Source organism: Alosa alosa, chromosome 5, assembly GCF_017589495.1.
Source record: "Alosa alosa isolate M-15738 ecotype Scorff River chromosome 5, AALO_Geno_1.1, whole genome shotgun sequence".
Lineage (NCBI taxonomy): Eukaryota > Metazoa > Chordata > Actinopteri > Clupeiformes > Clupeidae > Alosa > Alosa alosa.
In genome coordinates, this window is record NC_063193.1 from 6343198 (window position 1) to 6361379 (window position 18182).

Below are 18182 nucleotides of genomic sequence, written 5' to 3' on the forward strand. Positions count from 1 at the left end.
TGAAATTTTTGCTGCACCGACGAACAACAACAGAAGGCGCCAGCCAATCAAGTTACGGTTATACTTCAAGTAATTTGCATAGCTACCGTCGGGAACACCCACTGGCCTGCGTTGACAGAAAGCTGTGTGTGGGAGTCGTAAGCCTCTCTAAAACAGAACCGGGGCCCATTGCACAAAACTGGGATAAGGGATTAAGCTGGGATATCTTGGTTATCCTGGCTCAATTTATCTGTGATCCGGTTGCACAAAAGCGGGATAGGGGGCAGTAGGATATGTTATGGTATAAGATACCATGGAGATTTATTCTGTGAAGCTATAGCCTGCTCCAGACCAGGCTAAGTTCCAGGATCAATTTAATCTCATCCCTTATCTCAGTCAGCAGTCACCACAAACGGAAACCAATAGTTATTTCACTGCCCACTACACATTGTTATCACATATAACTAGACCCACAGTCATTATTTAAACATTTGTGATCATTAATTTCTATTAGTTTCCCATAGACTATAAGGCTATATATAAAATGACGGAATATAGGGTCACAGAGAAGAAAAAAAATCCAAATTCCTCTGCCACTGCAGGACATATTTAACTTAAATTTAAAGCACGCATATTAACTAATGTAACACCTATGTGACCCTGCAAGGTAAAAACCAGTCGCTTTGGTCAAATTTACAAAATTAAGTTATTGTACTCAGACAAACGGCCATAAACTAAGCTTTCCAATGATATGTATATCGAGGGTATTGCAAAAAGTATCACTAAGATAATCGCATGTTGGCATGGTTCTCCTGTCACGATATACCAGAAGAGGAGAAAATCACTTTTTTAAGTAAATTGTCGCGTGCAATAGTGTGAGGGCACAGCTATGATTAGCCTTACGGTAGCATGACTTTGAAGCGGGTGACTGACTATGCAGTTTCAACCGTGCAATGAGTCTTTTTCTGCCCCCTAGTTAATACCTGGGACGGTCATAATGTGTCATTATAGAATATAATTAATGTATTTCGGGGGAAGTAAGGGGAGAGGAAGTTCTGTGTGTAGATTGTGTATAGCCTAGCAATACTTTTAAAATGTGCTAGCCTACTTCAATGGAAAACTTCTCCTGGTCCCTAAAATGACGCCAGGATATTTCTAAAAGTTTGTGCTTTTGACTGTTCGTGCCCTGAAAGGCAAGTCTTTCACATTCATATTCAGTTACATCTGCCAAGAACGATATATTACATTACATTACATTACATTACATTACATTTGGCTGACGCTTTTCAGCCAAAGCGACTAACAACATAGTAAACAGTTTAAGTTTTAGAGCAGTTCTCAACAATTTTAGGACAATTTAAAAACATTAGGGTACAGTAAGAATAAGTGCATCAGTGAGTGCTGTTTTTAACATTTACTTGTCAGTTTGAGAAGGCTGGTGAGTGCTAGGATCAGTAAGACTTGTTGTAAGTGTTGCTATGAGAGGAGATGTTCTCTAAAGAGCTGGGTCTTCAGGAGTTTTCTGAAAATGGAGAAGGATGTCTCTGCCCTTGTAGGAGCTGGCAGTGTGTTCCACCAACGAGGAACAACAGATGAGAAAAAGTTTGGATTGGCTTGGCGCCCGGTGGTAGAGCTAGGCGCCTGAGGAGGCAGAGCGGTCTGGAGGTGAAGCGTATGTCTGTATGAGGGCATTCAAGTAGGTGGGAGCAGAACCGGAGACTACTTTGTAGGCAAAGCGTTAGAGCCTTGAATTTGATGCGGGCCGCCATAGGTAGCCAGTGTAGCTGGATGAGCAGCGGGTAACGCGGCCCTTTTGGGTTGGTTGTAGACCAGGCGCGCCCGCCGTTCTGGATCATCTGAAGTGGTTTCACTGGCGCATGCTGGGAGACCTGTCAGGAGGGCATTGCAGTAGTCGAAATGTGAGATGACTATTGCCTGAACCAGAAGTTGGGTAGCATCTTGAGTCAAGTAAGTCCTGATTTTCCATGATGTTGTAGAGTGCGAAACGGCATGACCGGGCGACTGAGGCAACATGATCTGAGAAGTTTAGTTGGTTGTCGAGAACAACTCCTAGATTTTTTTGCAGTCCTGGTAGGTGAAACAGACAGGGAGTCAAATTTGATGTTGATGTTGTGATGTATGGTAGGTTTAGCTGGGAGGACCAGTAGTTCAGTCTTTGAGAGGTTCAGCTGGAGGTGGTGTGCCTTCATCCATGTAGCTATGTCTGAGAGGCAATCCGAGATCCGTGCTGAAACCAAAGGGGTCATCAGGTGGAAAGGACAGATAGAGCTGTGTGTCGCCTGCATAGCAGTGGTATGAGAAGCCATCTTGAACGGATAATCTGTCCCAAGGAGGTGGTGTAGATAGCAAAGAGAAGGGGCCCAGCACTGAGCCCTGGGGACCCCTGTGGTGAGATGGTGAGGTGCAGATAGCTGACCAAGCCATGATAACGTTAAACGAGCGCCCTGTGAGGTAGGATTCAAACCAGGAGAGAGCAGAACCGAGATTCCCATGTTAGCGTAGTATAGAGAGAAGGATGCGGTGATTAACCATGTCAAAGGCAGCCGATAAGTCAAGCAGAATGAGTACTGATGACCGAGCGGTCGCCCTGGCTTCTTTTAAGGCTTCTGTTACAGACAACAGAGCCGTTTTCGGTAGAGTGGCCACTTTTGAACCCAGACTGATTTGGATCCAGAAGGTTGTTCTGTGAAAGGAAGTCAGAGACCTGTTTGGAGACTGCTCGTTCAATGCCTTTGGATAGGAAAGGCAGGAGTGAGACAGGGCGGTAGTTCTAATTTGAGCAGGGTTGAGAGAAGCTTTCTTAAGTAACGGTGTTACCGGGCCATTTTGAACGCTGTTGGAAATGTGCCGGAGGTTAGCGAGGCATTGATCACATGTGTGATAGCTGGAGCGATGGTCGGGCTGATGGACTGAAGTAGGCTCGTGAGGTATAGGGTCCAGCGAGCATGTGGTAGGGCGGCTGCATGTCAGGAGTCTAGATACTTCACTCGGAGAGAGGCGTGAATGCTGAAAAAAAGATGTTCCAGCAGTCCCTAGAGGTTGTAGGAGGCGGTATCTGAGTCAGATCGTTGAGTGGGCATGTAGAGAATTGACTGCTGATTGCCGCCACTTTGTTTGTAAAAAATGAGGCGAGGGTATCTGCAGTAAGGCTGGATGGAGGAGGAGGCAGCTGAGGGTTGAGTAGCGATTTGAAGGTTGAGAAAAGTTTTCGAGTGTCTGTAGCGCTGTTGATTTTGTCATTGTAGAAAGCCATCTTAGCAGCAGTGATGCTGGCTGAGAAGGAGGTCAGGAGTGTCTGGTAGTTTTTGAGGTCATCAGTTAGTTTGGATTTGTGCCATTTCCTCTCCGCGGCTCTAGATATAGAGCTGACACATTGAGTAACGAGTAGGCTAATGAGTAGCCTATGTAAATTAGCTCTACCATACCCTACCATAAAACCTTATAGCGGCGTGGACAAAGGGAATGACTGTATACTGTCAAATTATGTGAAAACATGAAATTCGGAATTTTTACGTTTATCGTGGATTTTCTCAAAATAGCACCGTGCGCAAAACAACTGGTTTCGCCTTGCAGGGTCACATATTGGTCCCTCACCAGCCGACCACTGTCATCATCAGTGAATATTGCTTTGCTTCATCACTGTGGCAGTGTTGCCTTTCTTTTCAATTATGTCTTTCACATACTCGCCATTCCCAACCTGTCGTGCGACAATGTGACGTCACGGGAGCGGCGTAACTATTTATACTCACCTATGATACTCGCGCGTGGTTCCTTTTCCCTGTTGGTGGAATGCCCTGCCAGGTGTTCCCAGAGCAGGGGTGTCCCTCTCTATCTTCAAGAAGCCCTGAAAGACCCAACTCTTCTGAGAGTACCTCTTCTCCTATTACAGCTAACTATCCAACACACCTAACACACACTTACCATGCGCTTCCTTCCCTCTACCTTCTTCTCCAAAATACCACTACCTCCGTCGACTACATTTGAACTCATATTTAAACTTATGTACTCTCATCCTCTGGTAGTAATATTTATTGTAGTAGTATTTGTGTTACCTAAGGGCTCCTTTTTAACGTAGCTTGAATGTCATTCCTCGTTTTGTAAGTCACTGTAAAAGCATCTGCTAAATGAATAGGAGTAGGAAACATTGTTCATTTATTTTTCAGCGTTATTTTGTTTGTAACACTTATATGGTGTTTAGAAATGTGGAGTACTCTTACCCTACCCCATGTGATTGCCTTCAACTGTTAATAGAAAATGTTCCTTACTTGGGATGGAAATTCGAAGGTCAGCACACTGTAACACAACCTCTCCTAAAAATATCCAAAGCCATTTCTGAAATCTGTCATTCTTTTGCTCTCTCTCACTCACTCTCTCCTCCTGTAGCTGTAACCTATGTGACAGGATTGTCTTCTCCAGTCTGCTGTGTTTTATTCTGCAGTGTAATTATCACTTTTGAAAGAGCCCTGCGTCTGCCAAGCAAAATAAGTCATTCTGTGAGGCTGCGCTGTCTTACTTCTCCTACTAGCGACGCAATGCGACTCGACTCAGGCCCCATGCAGCTGTGGCGTCCATGAGGGCCGCACGGAGCAAACAGCGCTCTGCAGCTGGACTCCCGAAGATGCAGGGAGAAAGGGGAATTTTAATTTTCTGTTCTTTGGCACCAGTCAGATTTATATGCTCATAGAAAAATAAAGAAAAAAAGAGAGAGGGGGAAAAAATCACCCCACCATGTCATGGGGAAGGAGAAGGAGAACCACCCCCTTGCCCCCACCTTCATCCCCCCAGACCCGTGATGTACACACATCCAGTCAGGCACAACCTGGACAGGAAACTAGATGTATAGCAAAGATGGGCATAATATACAGTACACATTGTTGGCAACTACAACTCATTTTGTAATTATCGGTGCAATGTTTGACATATCATTCCAAGGGTCCACCTGAAGCCAAAGCCTTACATTCCATATCCATATCAGGTCATCAAGCACACCATGTTTTATGCACGGGTGTACCTGTGTACTGAGTATCGTCAATCAAATATCTGGACAAAAAAACTTGGACATAACCCATGCACAGCAGCAGCGGTCATGATAAATGTGCAGGTGTCAGAGGGCACGTGTAGTTTCCAGGCCCCATGGCTCTAATCGACGACTCAGTCAGTGGCACTTTTCAGTCCTTGCTTAGAGGCAACACCCACTCTACCTCCTCCTCTCCTGTGATGAATGCTCTAACCCTAAACCCTAACCCTAACCCTAACCCCCCCGCCCCCAACCTAATGGGCTAAACTGTGGGCCACTGTTGTGCCATCGTTTCCATCCGGGGAGCACACGGGGTGGGTTTTTTCTCGAAAGCGTATAAATCACTGTCACAGATCCCTAAAAGCTAATGCTCACTCCTTTCCTGGATTCCTTTCCTCCACCGTGATATGAAAACAAACGTGCAGCGGTGGTGCTCCAAAACCATTTCCAGCTGTCATCCCTCCCTCTACCGGTGGCGATTAGGATCTAGTAGCAGCGGAGCGAGAGCTAGGGCAAGGAGGGTTAAACCTGCCGGAGAGATCCAGGACGTGAAACTCATACTGCACACTCGCGTCTCGGCAGGCAGGACTACGCGTGCTTAGCCAAAGCAGGTGAAAGCAGAGCCCTGACACTTGTCAGCAAAATAAAAAGAACATGAAATCACATTACAGTTACACACAGTATTACTTGATCTAGAGTTACACGGTCATCTTACACTGATCAGTCATTTTGTCTCTCAGGTGAAGAGGCAGCAACAGTAAGTGTTTTACCCTTTTACATGCTGAAACACCTGGTGATATGTCTTTCATATGCCCCCCTCTGCCTCTCTACTGGAATGCTCTCTCTCTATATGCCTATTTTGTTTGCTGGCCTATGGCAGGTTAAACAGTACAAATCAGGGCAATAGGGCTTTAGATGAACCACAGATAACGGGGGACCAGAGGTCTTCCGGGCCACACAGAAGGCCGCCGACATTCCCTCGCCATCACCCATCTGGATTAATCAACCGGGCTGGGCCCCATAAAAAAGATAGATGCATCTTTGAGGATGTCCAGAGAGCAGAATGCAGACAAGCCCTCGTGAGAAATAAATTATGTGGATGGACTGGACGCATTAAATCTCTTTAGTTATACTGTGGAAAGCCCAAGGGGGTTAAACTAAGGAAGCACGTGGAAAAAGAGTCGGAAAAAAAAATCTTACTTTTCGGATAGCATAAATCAACCACGGCATTGTAGTTCAGATGGATTTTTGACTTTTTATCACAGCAAATAATTTTTTTTTGCTTTGAAAGGTGATTACATTGTGGTTTCTGCAGTAGAGTTGTTTGGTATTCATTTTGTGGTTTTGAAGGAATTTATAATGGGTGAGAATTGTGTTTGTGTACTGTAAATAAATGCTTGTTCAGAAAACAAATCAAAACTGAAAACATTCATTACAAAGGAAATCCAACTAACCCCGTAGATGACATATGATGCATAGATGTTGCTTGACAAACAACTTCACTTCTCAATAAGCTTACAGCATAATTATTGTACATACAAGTTAAGCTTTTAGTTATAGTTGAAAACCTTTTTCTAAATGGACTCCTCCTATGCAGTAATTGTATCTGTCTTTTATTTAATGTTTAATCCAAAATATATAATATAAATATGAATCACAAATGGAGACATTTTTTACAATCTTTCAATCAAATATTTCTATAACCTTTACCACCGAGGGTTTTTACCCAAAGCTCTGATTTTATGTCTCAGTGTATTTTTCTTCTGTAAAAAAGCTGTACCATAAAAACTAAGCCGAGAAGCCTGGACCACCTGGTCAAGAACAACACAATGCAAAAAGGCCCCAAAAAGCGGAATAGCATGGTCATGCTGGGTTAATAAGGCACTTTCAGGGCTCTCCTGTCCTCTTTGCCCCGTCACCTGCAGGGCCCGCATCATCTGCGCGGGGCCACACGGCTGGCCAGAGAGAGGAATGCCTGAGACCTCCCCGCGCAGAGGCCTCAGTCCACCATTGTCCACAAGGCAGCCCCCCCCCCTCCTCCACGAGCACTGCTCTTTGCATCCCAGGCACCCACTGTAGCCAGACAATAGCCTTGCCTGAGTGTGCATGCAGTGGATGTGACATACAGTGCCTGAGAAAGTCTGAATCTAAATGTCACTACTAGTGGAGATAAAAGTTTTAGAAGTGGTGTGCGCATGTGTGTGTGTGTGTGTGTGTGTGTGTTGTTGACGCTTACATCAACAGAGGCATCAGGCTGACTTCCTAAATGTCATGTCAAACTGCACGTTGGAGTGTGGAATACCTCTATACAGCCATTAACACAATGTGGATTTATGAGTGCCTTGTAAGTCCTTTCTGAACACCTTTGTTTTACAGAGATGTCTTATATTTCCATCAATAATACCAACACAATAGAGTTTATAGTGTCATAAAATATATTTGTAGCAGACAGGCTTGCAGGCCGAATCAAATTTCAAGTACTAAAGGATATGAATTGTTGTCATACTGCCATAAACTGACCTCTGACACCGAATAGAAATAGCCATGACCTGTTTTATATTAACCTTCAGTAGTGGACTGGGCAGTAGTGCTCAGACGATTTTTATTACTGTAAGTCCACCCCCTCACACACACACACACACACACACACACACACCGACACACACACACAAAATGACACTAATACACACATACACACACACACACACACACAGCCCCTCCAAACTGCCTCTCTCTGTCCAAGTCAAATCTCAGCACCATTTACAAGACCGGTGGGAAAGCGCAGGTATGCCTTTATGGACAAAAACACACCACGAGACATAATAAAGATACACAAAGCCGAGCCAAGTGTGGGGAAGAAAAAAGAAAAGTCCTCCATGCAAACGCACGGGTGGGGGGCAATGGACTACAGGCAATCAGGAAGTTTATTATGAGCCGGTGAGTCGATCCATTGTGTCAGTGGGCCCTCTTTTCAGTGTCCCCTGCGCCTGGCCCTCGAAAGAACTGCAGTCTGAAAATGAATGAAAGTGAAAAGGAAAGACAGGATAGAGGGGGGAGAAAAAAAAGAAAGAATACATTTTAATGTGTTTTTTGTCTCTCTTCTTCCCCCCTCGAGGAGGCTGGGCAGGCCGGCAGGGCCCTCTTTATCATGACTTGCATCCAACCTCTCACCTCCCCCCCTTTTGAGCTCTTTGGGAGCATCCTGTGACCCCTGACCCCAGAGACAATGGAGTCCGGGATGTTTCCCAGTGTGCGGCGACACGGTGGACAACAGGAACATGAGGGGCCGCTCCTGGGAAACAAACTGTTTATTGTGCGACAGGATGGACAGCGCGGCTAGCATCTACCTCTCAGCTGCCCCTCTGTCTCTGTCCTTTCTCTCTCTCTCTCTCTCTCTCTCTCTCTCTCTCTCTCTCACACTCTCACTCTCTGCCTCCCGATGTCTCGGACATAAACAAACACACACACACACACACACACACACACAGACCTATACACACTCAGATTCCCCCAGACACTAATATCCATACAGTGCATTTCCATTCAAATACATTTACAGATACAGACATACACAAAGAGACTCTTGAATGCACACACACACACACACACACACACACACACACACACACACGACACACTTGACATTCTGGTTCAAATACCCTCTCCAACAGAGAGAGGAATTTAGAACATCACAAACTTTGACATCATTGATTGACAATCCTTTTTGTGCTTTAACATGAAATTGTTATTACTGACATCGTCATCAAGTGAAAAATCCAGCGTTTAATTCCAGTATAAAGCAAACATGCACAGTCCCAACAAGATCACTTCTATAACATGTTCAAGCATCTCCCCCTGTGTGTACAGCACTAGCAGACTGCTGCATTGAAGAATCAAAAATAAGATTGCCTGCACACAATGCTGTCTTGCTGTCCTTTGGACTGGTGGTTGATTGTGGGAGCAAAAAGGGTTCTTTCTCTTTTGTTGTTAATATTAAATAAAGCACAAAGGCCTCGCTCCATCCATTCTGTGGTTCAAGGGCACCGTCAATAGAGAAGCAATTTCTTTTATCCATAAGTGAAGTTTTTTTTTGTCCTGGTTTCATTCTTGCCCCTGCCCAATTTTCCTCACAACAGAGAGAATGCCTAAAATGCACAAACAGTACCTGAAAAGCTATTGGTACAAGTCTACTACTTCAAACATAAGCACTGGAGATTTGTGTCTTTGAGAAAAATATGATGTAACTCCTACAAATTCAATAAATCATATATGTTATTATTATTATTATTATTATTATTATTATAATAATAGTAATATAATGTTAGCAGTAGTAGTATTAGTAGTATAATGATTATAAAGTGTGTATCAAGCACATCAGTGCATGTGTGCTTTTACCTGAGCATTTCTCTGTTCCCTCCTACTTTTGTACATGACAGGGACATCATAAAAGAGACATCAGTGAGAGGAGGAGGAGAGTTTAAGAGCCCGGTTTCCACAGTCTCACAGTCTTCTTGTGTGGTGTGAGAGAACAGAGGGAGAGAGAGAGAGAGGGATAAGGAGGGGGGTGGACTGAGCGAACAGAGAACAGCAGAGAGAGAGAGAGAGGCAGAGAGGGTGAACAGAGAACAGGAGAGACAGAGAGAGAACACAGAAAGGGGCTTAAAAGGTGCATTAGGCAGTCACCTGAAAATCTAGCCAGAGTAGAGTGCTTCAAGGGGACCGCAGCCATTTAGTGATCCTACAGCGTGTGATGGTTACAGCCGCTCAGCAAAGACACAAGTCCCTGAGCCAGCAGGCCATATTAGAGCTCAGAATAACGTGACATGTTTCACCACTCATCAGGGCTGTTCCAATTGAAGGAGTTAACTTTTGTGTCTTCCTGTTTAATTGAATCTGCATTTGCTAATGGTTGATTTGTATATGATGATGGTTTGTATATGCATTATTTAGATCATTGATAGTTGTAAATATTCAGAATAATTTTGCAACCGCCCACCTTCCCAAACATATTTGTTCCATGTTACATGTACATAGTTATAATTACTTATTATAGGATGTCAAATCAGTTGATGAGTAAGAATGAACATGGGTGAGAAACGAGGGGGTGAGAAGGGAGGGGCGGTATATTTGTCTGTTTCACCCAGATGTTTATCAACCCATATGTTTTTCAACTCCCCAGCTAAATGTTTGTTGTATCACATTAATTTAATATGTCAGAGGATTGACAGTGTTGTGCATCTTTCCCATCAATAAAAACAACAACACATATTTGTTTATATTGGGCTTTTTCTTTAAAATGAAGGAGGGGGAGGGCTCACATCCACCCCCACCAATGTGAAGCTCCCACCCATCAATGCTGTATGTGTGCATGTGAACCCTACTACCATGGCGGAGCTCTGCTTGTTGAGACACGGTGCCAGTGTTTGCCCAGTACACTTGGTGGGCTGCTGCTGCTGCTGCAATTTGTGTGGTACTGCCACTGTTTGTATGTCAGAGAGGAAATCCCTTCTTTGTTCCTTGAGGAAGCCCAAAGCAGGGGGGGAAAGCCCCGAAAGATATGTCATTGAATCCAAACAGCTGGAGAGAGAGAGAGAGAGAGAGAGAGAGCTTTTGCTAATAGCTCTAGCTGTGATAACAGTCAGACAAGGCCCCTGTTAGATAATACTCACGTCAGTTCAGCCTCCTCCTTTTTTTGGAGACAGTGTCAGGACTCCAGCCACCAGGAGAGGCTACAGGGGATGTCTGGTGATTGAGGTGAATTACAGGACAGTTAGGCCCATAGCACCAACCTGCTAAACAAACACAGAGAGAGAATCTCATGTAACCTGATTGTGTGCAATTAGTTTTAGACGTTTGCCAGGCATACAGTAGTCTCTCTCTCTCTCTCTCTCTCTATCTCTCCTCATACATTTGTCATTGTATTACATATTGAAAGAGGATTGTGCATAACGCAATCATGTCATCTGATGCGACCCCGCACTTGCACTTCTGCACACCAGCAGCCAACAAGCTGTGACAAGCCTGTGCTGTGTAAACCAACAGGGGCAGGGCCAGCTTCTTTTGAGACGGGGAGAGAGGTAGGGGAGGTGGGGAAGGTGGGGACACGGAGGCTCAGGGGTGGGGTGGGATGGGGGCAAATGGTCTAATTGCTGCTACAATAGTCTCCCTGACGAACATGCTGATGTAATCCTGTTAGGCACAATGGGCCTCTTTATTTGACAGAAAGGTGCTAAAAGTGTTCCCAGTGGCCCTGTTTGAATCAGCCCGTATGCTCATCAAGTGCATACCTCTTTCCCCATCTAGCAACGCGGTCGGATTCTTCTAGAACTGCATATGGAGCCTCTCAAGTAAATAGCGTGTTCAAGGTTGCCCGCTACTTTTAAAATAATCTGCAGAGGAATTTATGCTCTGTGCCTTACTGTCATGCTTCCACTGGATTTCTGAGAAATACTCTTTAATAAATCACAGTAAAAACACACAAATATATATTTCCAGACACACTGTGCATAAAGATTAAATTGATATACAGAGGGGCCATTTTTACATCCATATGAAAAAACATCAACAACACACACACACACACACACACACACACACTCACACACTCTTTCATGAAAATGGAAAATTGCGAGTCATGGGGTAATTACCATAAAAGCTAACAAGCCCCCCCCCCTCCCCCCACACTAAAATAAATAAGTCTGCTGCCTGTTGATTGTCTCCACTCAGGAGTGTGCATTCATAAAACGGCCTCATATGTCAGACATCTCTGGCGATTGCCCATCTACATTACGTAAAAACAGGCAGGAAATGAGGAGCTATTAAGCCAGGACCCCTGCTACTAAATCATCCTCCTCCCTCAACGTTGAGCCCATTAAGACAATTAAACAGTGCACAGAGCACTTCGCTAACTGTTAAAGCTAACAATGCCAGTTTTTTTATATACAGAGGGCCCTTCCCTCCAGGCTATGGATGTCCGAGAAGCGAACTACAGCATCCCAAGGCTCCAACAGCAAGGAGGGGGCGGTAGCTGTGTCCAATTTGATAGGATTATAATGTAGTCAGACCCAAAGCATGACCAACAATTAGCGCTCTTTCTTTCAAACACAATCAGCTCTTTTAGCAATGTAGCTGCTAGTTATCTACTAAGTCGATCATTATACATAAGCCTTTGTCAGACATGTTTTAATTGCATTACATCTCATCAGAACCAGTGAAGCCCAAATCAATCAGTTTGTGAGCCCCTTCCTGTGAATCCTGATCTTGTAGTGCACTTGGCCCTCATCAGATACTCTCAGATGATGGTTTCATAACTTTATGACTTGTGTTGTGTTGTGTCGTGCCTTCTCACTATGAAAGGTACAGAAAGAAAGTGATAATGGTGATCATGGTGGTGTTGATATGTGAGCTCAACTGCTGACCAAATTACTGCCCTCCCTTCTGTGTGTCTGAAACAAAGGGTGGACATGCGTGAAATAATGTGGCTCCGTCCTAGGCACTTTGTTTATCACCTATTTACAGTACATGGCCTGGACTCTCTTAGGCTCTAACACCCGAGGACAATACTATGAAACAAGATAAGCCTAAAGCCAGAGGTGTGTGTTAAAAATCAGCAAGCCATTTTAGCAAAACCAAATGTAAAAGTTAAAAGAAAAACAATCGGCCAGGAACATAAGCCTCTGCTTGTCAATTTTGAACACACAACAGGCCTTAGGCTTAACCTATTGCTAATCTCACGTTGTAGTATATTCCCCAGATTATTTTTTTCAGGATACACAAAGAAAAGAATGGATATCAATTCTAGAAAATGACCAGGACCAATTCACAGAAATTGATCAAAAAAAAAGAAAAATTTATTAGATTAGAACCGCAGACAGCAACTTTAAGTAATTTTCGATGCAAGTGTGCCTCATCCTGTAATTAAATGTAAATGTAACCCAGTACACTTGGCTTGGCCAGCTCCTCCTTAGCTCTCCAGCTGGACTGGGCTGGCAGCTGGGAAGATGTGCTGCTGCCTGCTGCCCACCGAGATGCTAATAGATCAGAGATGGCTGGAACAGACTGTGCACTGTTCCAGCAGGCCATCCAGGACTGTCCATTAACTCACAAAAGATAGACTAGACTGCGACCCTGTTGTTGTTCTCTTCAGCATGCACGTTTCTTTTCTTTGTTGGGGTTCATTGTCATTTGAAGGTTGGTGAATTGACGAGGAAATCGCCGACTGTTTGTCCCCTTGGTGTTGCTACTGTACTGTACGTGGCTTGGTGTTAAGCTGCTGGTCTCAGATATGCTACTGTTTTCTCTTCGCTTTGTCCAGTCTACCGATAGATGCCCAGCTCAATAGAGTACAGTGTACGCATTCCACCAAATGTCCTTTAGCAATTGTCTCCCTCGCACAGAATGGACACATGGCTTTTCATGACGCTCACAACCCCGTCCAGTATGTCTTTTCTCTGCTGGCCCTGGCACACGTCCAGGCAGGGCCAGTGTGTGCAGACAGACAACAAAAGCCTCGTACTGTAACGCTGTGTTATTTCTGTGCTGTCGAGCGAGAGCGATCGTGGTTCCAACAACCACATGCGCAAGTGGGGAGATCGCTGGGCCGAGTGCTATAGACACCGCGGGACCCCCCCCCCCCCCAACACACACACACACACACACACACACACACACACACACATACTCACACACATACTCACACACACACACCTCCTCCTCCTCTCTCAGGCGGATCCACTGCCTGTTAGCATGCACCTCGTCTCTGTGGTTCTTTTGTCATTCAGGCTAGCAAGCGTGAGGCTAAATAAAGCAGAGAGGCTTAAGTGTGTGTGTGAGAGAGAGAGACAGGGGAGTGGCGAGGTGGGCCAGTCATGCTACAGTAACCCACCTGTCAGCACCTTATCGATCCTCCCTGTTCATTAAAGCCTCCTCCTTATGAGAGAGAGAGAGAGAGAGAGAGAGAGAGAGAGAGAGAGAGAGAGAGAGAGAGAGAGAGAGGGGCAGAGTCTGGGGAATCTGTCTGTTTCTAAATAAATACCACTCTCTGTGCCAGCTTGTGCACAGAGTAGGAGTTTTGGCTGATTTTCTTTCTTTCTTTTTCTTGGGGTGGTGGGGTGGGGTAATTTGGGGTAGATTGTACGTGGAAACAACTGATGTTATTTTGAATGAGATATTTGGTCTGAGTAGTATTAGGTTACTGCTAGCCCTCCCTTATGACCACAGAAGTTATTTTTTCTGTTCTTACACATTCAGTAAAAGAACAGAGCACAGAACGTTTGAAATGAACAACTGAGAATATATTTGAAAGCTGCTGGGGGAAGTTGAGTGTAAACAGAGATGGCTAATGTGGTCAAAGTAACTGACAACTCGAAATGAAAATGGAACCAAATTAAAAACCTGAAAGCAAAGAGGTGCATGCACTCTTATGTCTTCAGTGTACAAAATACTTGATTTTAGCGACAGGGAAATTCCATTTTGAATATATAGAAAATGCCAGAACTTACAGTTTGTTATTTCAGTTACACTTTCACATGTGTCCATTTTTATAAGTGGTTTCCTGTTCAGACCACAATATGCAATCAGTGTCAATACAGATCCAGTCTAACGTATGACCTATATATTTAACTAGTATAACCTAATGTATAATGTATAACCTAATACAAATTCTAATGTATAAGAGAAAACATAGCTGGACATATGCTGGCATACTGTGGTCAAGAGTATTGTGCTCTGACCCTATAGGCTTAAGGTTGGAGCTTCATGAGGACAGACAGAGAAAACTGTTCTTGTCTCTGGCAGACTGAGGTTTGTCCATGCTCACAACATGTCTCTTGTTCATTTTGTCTTTGGCTGACACATCATTGAAGAATGCTGCTATGCGGCGACCTTCCCATCGTTAAAACGGAAAAGAAACATGTGATGGCAGACTACATACGTTATTAATTATCAGTATTTGTGTGATTGATTGTTTTGGAGCTGTCATTTTCAAATTTTCAAGATGGCTGGAGTGTTTTAGATGCTTGGCGATCACCCCCCCCCCCCCCCCCCTTTCCTGTGCCTGTGTGTTTAGCGCAGACATGTATGGCTGTCTGGTGGTCTGTAGTAGAGAGGCCCTCGTCAGGCCCTGCTGAGGCCTCCCACGGGGCCTGTAAGAGAGACGTGAGAGACACGCTCATCCGATATGACCTGTCTGACCCTTTGGGGCTGAGGGGTCACCGGTCAGCAGACTGCTCTCAGCTGGTCATTAGGGCCCCTGGAGTATTCAACGATATAGGGAGGACGGCGCAAATGCAACGCCAGACTTTAGGCTAGCTTTGCACACCGATCTGTTTTCTGCACTTTGTCAGAAATTGTCACACGATTAGAAAATAAATACGACCTTGCGTTGTGTCAATCAGTTTCTTCCAAAAAAAGCAGCATTCTGTATTTGACGGACCAAAAAAAACCCCACATACATGATACAACATCATGTATTCTACCACCCACCAACTTCCCCTGTTGAGTTTCAGTTGTAGAGATGCCTGTGGGAATGGAATGGGCTAAACTGACAAGAGGGATGTTAATGGACAAGTCACACTTTGTAAGTAACCAGCGTTGATTGAGTCTGCTGACTATCTGGCTTTTGTGAAAGGGTATTTACAAACATTTATTTTCCTTAATGATTTGATTGTTTGTCGGATTTCAGTGTACTGCACTTTAATCAGTAACTCAGTATTCAGCTGCAATTTACTCTTAGTTGCGGCTAATGTTTTAGGACAGTGAAAAGTACACAGCTTATTATACCACTTAACATGTGAAAATATGTAATTGAGGCAGATTACAGCAGTTTGAGGAAAACGGATATTCACACCAGCACTTTCTCAGACTCACTCATAACAAAAGGAGAGCTGCCAAGCTAAACAACTCTCGTTCCGTGTTCGAGACGGCGGGAGCGTGTGCACGCGGACCTGACCAGAGCTCCTTCCGCTCAGGGTGACTCGGCCATCAGTGGCCCCCGTGAAGAAAGAAGGGAGGAGGAGGAGAGAGGAGAGAAAAAAAAAGCGATTGACAAACAAAATGAAATCAGACTCAAGGAAATGGGCCATGAAAGGATGATTGCACTTCAGATAATGCCCCCTTTTCATCAGGCTCTGTGTCCAGAGACAGCTCAGCGATTGTGCAGCGTCGCAGTCGCTGACCACACTGTAAACACCCTAAATTGGCCGCGCACTGTTGTGAGTGTATAATTAAATCAAGCACATTGATGCGGTGGGCCGTGTACAAATATCTCTCTATGCGCCGAGACAAAAGAGCAGCGTCTCGCCCACTGGGATTTGTCCAGAGGGTACCGCAGTGCAAAAGGACAGAGGGAGAGCCTCCAGTATATGGCCGGGGGGGCATTCAGGGGAGGGGGGCAATGGGGATTGGGGAGAGGGAGGGTGAAGAGTGGAGAGTGGAGCAGGAGGGCAGGCTGCTGCACTGGCCAAAGTATGCACTTTAATTGGATAATTTGGACACATCGGCCGGCCTCATTGCTGATGATTGTAAACATGTGTGTAGTGTTCAGGAGGTGTAAGAAGCCCTCTCTGTTGGACAAGGACAGGGGGGGGGGCTGTGGTTTTTTTTTACTGGCCAGATTGATGTCAGGGTCTAGGTGGTTGACGCAGGATGTGGTGAGGGACGATTTCCAATTATGGCACAGGGCACAGAGATGGCAGTGACCGTAAGGCATGAAGAGTGAGTGGCCAAGTGCAGCCGAGCTGACCCAAAGTCTGGCAAAGGTCAGTAAGCTGCGGTGTCGCTGAGATTAAGTGTTTGAGTTTTTTGGGGGGTGGCACACATTATGGTTAAAAGAGAGGAGACAGGAGATACCGTATTAGCTGTGTTTGGTTTGGGGTTCAAGGATTTGCCCCCCCCCCCCCCCCACTCATCCACTTTCCTAAGAGGGAACACACACACACACACACACTCAAATACACACATTCACAGTTACTCACATTGTTTGGGTGAGGCGCGAGGTCCCCTAAGCCAAGCCAAGTCACTGGAGACCGGCGCTCCTGAGTCGTGCTGTGCCCTCTGGCAAATCACTCCTACAGTCCTTTGCACTCATGTTACAGCGCCACACTCAATTGTCTACAGTGTGAGAGAGGTCAGACCCCTCCCATAACATCCCCCTGCATCCACTAGCGAACGGCACTGACACCCATACATCACACCCGGTCCTGGGGGCGCCCAGAGGTGCAGGGCAAGGTGAAAGTGGACACCCGAAAATACTCCGCAGCGGCCCGAGCGAGTAACTTAAGACCCGAGCGATTCTGTGAGAGGCCTTCTCAAAATATACTGCACCTCTTCCCCCCGCCAGCCATAACTTTCTCTCATCTCTCTCTTTCTCACTCTCTCCCTCTCTCTCTTTTTGTGCCTTGAAGACCAACAGGGTCAAGGCATGTCACTAGGGAAAGCCTAATGATTCAAACCACACTGGGAAGCCAAAGGATAGATACAGAGAGACAGAGAGAGAGATATGGTGTTGTGTAAGGCAGTCGTTCTCAAGCGATTTAGATTCAGGAGAAATGTGTCATTCTCGTTCCTTGCTGACGTTGTGTACATAGTAAGTATTAGTTTTGATGGCTGAAGATTTTTTAATCTGGACTTTACAGAAAGTGCCCTGTTTGGGATAGAATGGGCCACAAACTGCTGAGAATTTACCTCCCCAAGCAGGCAGACTCAAGCACACGAGTTTCCCCTCGCGTCACAGACCCGACCTGCTATCTCCACTTCAAGCTGAATCTGATTACAGGCAAGCCTGCGGGACAGTGGGGGTCATTGACAGCGCAGAGATGAGCAAACAATAAGATATTATCTGCAGGAATCTCCTAGGTTTCCAAAGGAAAATGGTCCTTCTCAGTGTCACATTGATGAGAGGATCCTCAACCTGACATTGAATCAGCCATTTAAGGAGAGCGAACACAGCCAGCCATTCATGGGCCTGGGCTAAAATAATGGCATCTCTTTTTTCCCTCCTTGTTTAAGATATATAAAGGGAAACTCATGAGGGGTTTTGGAAGACAAGGCCGGGCAGAAATCGGAGCACACAGCTGACTCACACATGAATACGGCCCCAACAATGATTAGTTATCGACGGCACAATCCCCGGGTCTATGGACGTGGTGGTGCTCAACTAGGCTAAATG

General features: G+C 45.2%; 1 long non-coding RNA gene across 1 annotated transcript; it reads right to left on the reverse strand.

Moving 5' to 3' along the window:
- Nucleotides 1–7792: 7792 nt before the first annotated feature.
- On the reverse strand, nucleotides 7793–9466 carry LOC125294184. The gene is made up of 2 exons (XR_007193503.1): nucleotides 9413–9466; nucleotides 7793–8027 (listed from the first exon to the last, which is right to left on the reverse strand). It is a non-coding gene; the product is annotated as an uncharacterized LOC125294184 (long non-coding RNA).
- Between the last annotated feature and the right edge of the window lie 8716 nt (nucleotides 9467–18182).